Here is a 4348-nt window from a genome sequence, read left to right on the forward strand (position 1 = left end):
GACTGAAGGAAGACACAAGAAGACTTGGACAAAATTTCTAGTTGGTGTGATGAATGGCAACTCTTCACTGCGTTTATTCAACATCCTCAGATTCACTACATGTTTAGACACCAAGATTCATAAAGAAGAACTCTAATTGTATGGAGCTACAATAGTATGTATTAAAAGTATTTACGATCGATAACTTCTGTATGATCGATATAAGGTTTCCAAGTAGAACACGCAACGGCCTTGCCGCAGTGAATACACCGGTTCCCGTCAGATCACCGAAGTTAAGCGCTGTCGGGTGTGGACGGCATTTGGATGGGTGACCATCCGGGTCGCCATGCGCTGTTGCCGTTTTTCGGGGTGCATTCAGCCTCTTGATGCCAGTTGAGGAGCTACTCGACCGAACAGTAGCGGTTCCAGTCAAAGAAAACCATCGTAACGACCGGGAGAGTGGTGTCCTGACCACACGCCGCTCCTAACCCCATCCTCAGCTGAGGATGACACGGCGTTCGGATGGTCCCGATGGGCCACTTGTGGCCTGAAGACGGAGTGCTAAGTAGAACACGAAAAACTACACTAAAAATGGGATGCGTTTTTAATTTTTGTGATTTTGTAAAAAATGGTTCAAATGGCTCTGAGCACTATGGGACTTAACAGCTATGGTCATCAGTCCTCTAGAACTTAGAACTACTTAAACCTAACTAACCTAAGGACAGCACACAACATCCAGTCATCACGAAGCAGAGAAAATCCCTAACTCCGCCGGGAATCGAACCCGGGAACCCGGGTGCGCGAAGCGAGAACGCTACCGCATGACCACGAGCTGCGGAATGGGATTTTGTACTCTTCAGCTATTGCCTGTAGGTTAATAATTATTGGTGTAAGGCCTTTAGAATAAACAACGCTTCGGTAGACGTCGGTCTGTAAGCATTATTAATCTTGATGGTCATAGAGCGCTGTATTATTTTTCTACAAGTGCATGAGTCCAGCAGGAGCAGTCTATACCAATATTGGGCTGGCTTTAAATGAGGAAAAATGTAAGCTAATGCGGAAGAGTATGACGAACAAACTAGTAAAGTTCGGCTTGCGGCATTACTAGTGTCCTGCTTGACACAGTCATGTCGTTTAAATATCTGGGCGTAACGTTGCAAAGCGATATGAAATGGAACAAGCATGTGAGAACTGTAGTACGGAAGGCGAATGGTCGACTTCAGTTTATTGGGAGAATTTTAAGAAAGAGAGGTTGCACCTCTAAAGGAGACCGCATAGAGGACTCTGGTGCGACCTATTCATGAGTACTGCTCGAATGTTTGGGATCCGTAAGGGGTCGGATTAAAGAAAGACGTCAAAGCAATTCAGGAAGGCAAATTATTAGGTTTGTTACTGATAGGTTCGAACAACGCACAAGTGTTACGGAGATGCTTCGGGAACTTAAATGGGATTCCGTGGCGTGAAGGCAATGCTCTTTTCGAGGAAAACTATTGAGAAAATTTGAAAACGGCATTTGAAGCTGACTGCAGTACGATTCAACTGCCGCCAACACTCATTGCGCTTAAAGACCACAAAGATAAGATTGGAGAAATTAGGGCTCATACGGAGGCATTTAGACAGTCGTTTTTCCCTCACTTTATTTGCGAGTGGAACAGGAAAGGAAATGACAGTAGCGGTGAATCGTACCCTCCGCCACTCACCCTACTGTGGCTTGCGGAGTGTCTATGTAGATGCAGATTATTTTTTTTAAAAAAAAAAAAAGATGTACAACCTGTTTCCCAGTCTTTCCACTAGGACCTGTTCATTGTGTCCTCTCATTAATTAACGTCCTTGTCAGACCGTATCAGTGACCTCAAGTCACACACGATACCTCCGCACTCAGTGGCGTTTTCCATAACTCCAAACTCTCCCCAGTATATTGACAGAACGTGTTCTATTCAGTCGGGGCCGCCATACTCGAAGACGTCGATCATCTGAGGTACTGCAGACCTGAGATTCGTCGCTGCAAGCGCTGGGACTCCACTCGTAAAAATTCCTTTCGTTCCGGTGACGGCACCAGTGCCACCTCAGCCGCCTGCATTAAGGGCTGGGCAAGCATGGGATGACCACTCAGTAGCCTGGCGTCTGCTAGTCTCCCACCAATGGTGCGGGATGGCGTTTGGCGTCAGAGAGTGTCCATTGCTAGTACCCACACGGCAGGAGCAGTTGTGAAGTGGATGCGGTGTGCTTCGTGCACAGTGTGGCGATCCTACCTTCATTTGGTCAAAGATGCTCTACCGGAATTCTGAAGACGCTTCTCGCCTCTCTCGTTTACCCATTAAGTACACAATGGGACGACGCTCGCATTCCAAGATTCGAGAAATCGGTTATATTTATACCCACAGTGATCCAGCTCCCAGATTTTGTCAAGCACTGAAACGCGTGGTCTCTCTCGAACACGAGGCATTCTCTGTGGTCCATCACATCTTTGCTAACCAAGCGCATTATGTACCACGTCATAACAGATACTGACGTCATAACAATACTAATACACACTGATAGTCACCCTAGGCGACACTGATCACTAAAGCTCTATTTCTACATCTACATCCACACTCCGAAAGACACCTTACGGTGTGTGGCGGAGGGTACCTTGAGTACCTCTGTCGGTTCTCCCTTCTATTCCGGTCTCATATTGTTCGTGGAAAGAAATATCGTCGATATGCCTCTGTGTGGGCTTTAATCTCTCTGATTTTATCCTCATGGCCTCTTGGCGAGATATACGTAGGAGGGAGCAATATACTGCTTGACTCCTTGGTGAAGGTTTGTTCTCGAAACTTTAACAAAAGCGCGTACCGAGCTACTGAGCGTCTCTCTTGCAGAGTCTTCCACTGGAGTTTATCTATTTTTGTTTATATTTTTTTATTTACACGTCACGTTCCGTAGGACCAAATTGAGGAGCAAATCTCGAAGGTCATGGAACGTGTAGGTACATGAACTTACAACATAAAACTAATAACAGATAAAAATAAATGTTCATGAACCTGAAAAAAGTCGGTTCATAAGTTTAAGTAAACGCTATCAGCAATACAATAAGAATCAGCTTAAGTTTTCAAGGAACTCCTCGACAGAATAGAAGGAGTGACCCATGAGGAAACTCTTCAGTTTAGATTTGAAAGCGCGTGGATTACTGCTAAGATTTTTGAATTCGAGTGGCAGCTTATTGAAAATGGATGCAGCAGTATACTGCACACCTTTTTGCACAAGAGTTAACTCCGATCCAAATGGAGGTTTGATTTCTGCCGAATATTAACCGTATCTCCGTATCGCTTTAGCGATTACTAAATGATCTTGTAGCGAAGCGCGCCGCTCTCCGTTGGATCTTCTCTATCTCTTCTATCAGTCCTATCTGGTACGCATCCCACACCGGTCAGCAGTATTCAAGCAGTGGGCGAACAAGTGTACTATAAACTACTTCCTTTGTTTTCGGACTGCATTTCCTTAGGATTCTTCCAATGAATCTCAGTCAGGCATGTGCTTTACCGACGATTAATTTTATATGATCATTCCATTTGAAATCACTCCTAATGCCTACTCCCAGATAATTTGTGGAATTAACTGCTTCCAGTTGCTGACCTGCTATATTGTAGCTAAAGGATAAAGTATCTTTCTTTCTATGTAATCGCAGCACATTACACTTGTCTACATTGAGATTCAGTTGCCATACCTGTTGATGTTATGTGAATGTAAGAAACTGCGTCTAAATCGAACTATTCCTTAGCAGCTGCGAATATGGCCTATCATCAACTGCGTAGTGGAATGACGGCATTGAAAATTTTTGCTGGACAGATACTTGATCCCAGATTTCCCGCTTATCGCAAGCGGTCGCCGCACCATTATGTTTATGCATTTTGTTCGTTGTATTTGGTTGTAGCGGGCGTCAAGTGACATCCGTTGAAGTTCGTTGTTGATCCCTTCATGCACTTTTTATTACAGAGACCAGTCAGCTCTCTGGCCGAACACGGTGAGCTACCGTGCCGGGTAACATTAGGCTGTGACTGACGAAGTATGGAAGTTTGAGTATGGCCGTGAGTCGTCGTCGAACAGCCTAATCACAAGGCGACCGCTTGCGATAAGCTGAAAATCCTGGTTGGAGTCCCGGCACGCCACAATTCACTGTCATCATTCCATTACGCAGCCAATGATTGTTCATATTCGCAACTGCGGAAACATTTCATGTAGAACTCACATAGATTGGACTGGGCAGCGTTCCAAGGGCGATCCTTCTTGGACGGTGTCCAAGGGGTTCCAAGTACGGAAAATGTTCCTCAAGCCCATTGCAACAAACGCAGCAGTGAGGTGGTGGTGCATTGTCTTCCAGAAGTCACAG

General features: G+C 45.3%; 1 pseudogene; it reads left to right on the top strand.

Moving 5' to 3' along the window:
* Positions 1-221: 221 nt before the first annotated feature.
* LOC126268402 (5S ribosomal RNA) lies at positions 222-339 on the top strand (annotated as a pseudogene).
* The last annotated feature ends 4009 nt before the right edge of the window (positions 340-4348 follow it).

Source organism: Schistocerca gregaria, chromosome 4 (assembly GCF_023897955.1).
Source record: "Schistocerca gregaria isolate iqSchGreg1 chromosome 4, iqSchGreg1.2, whole genome shotgun sequence".
Classification (NCBI taxonomy): domain Eukaryota; kingdom Metazoa; phylum Arthropoda; class Insecta; order Orthoptera; family Acrididae; genus Schistocerca; species Schistocerca gregaria.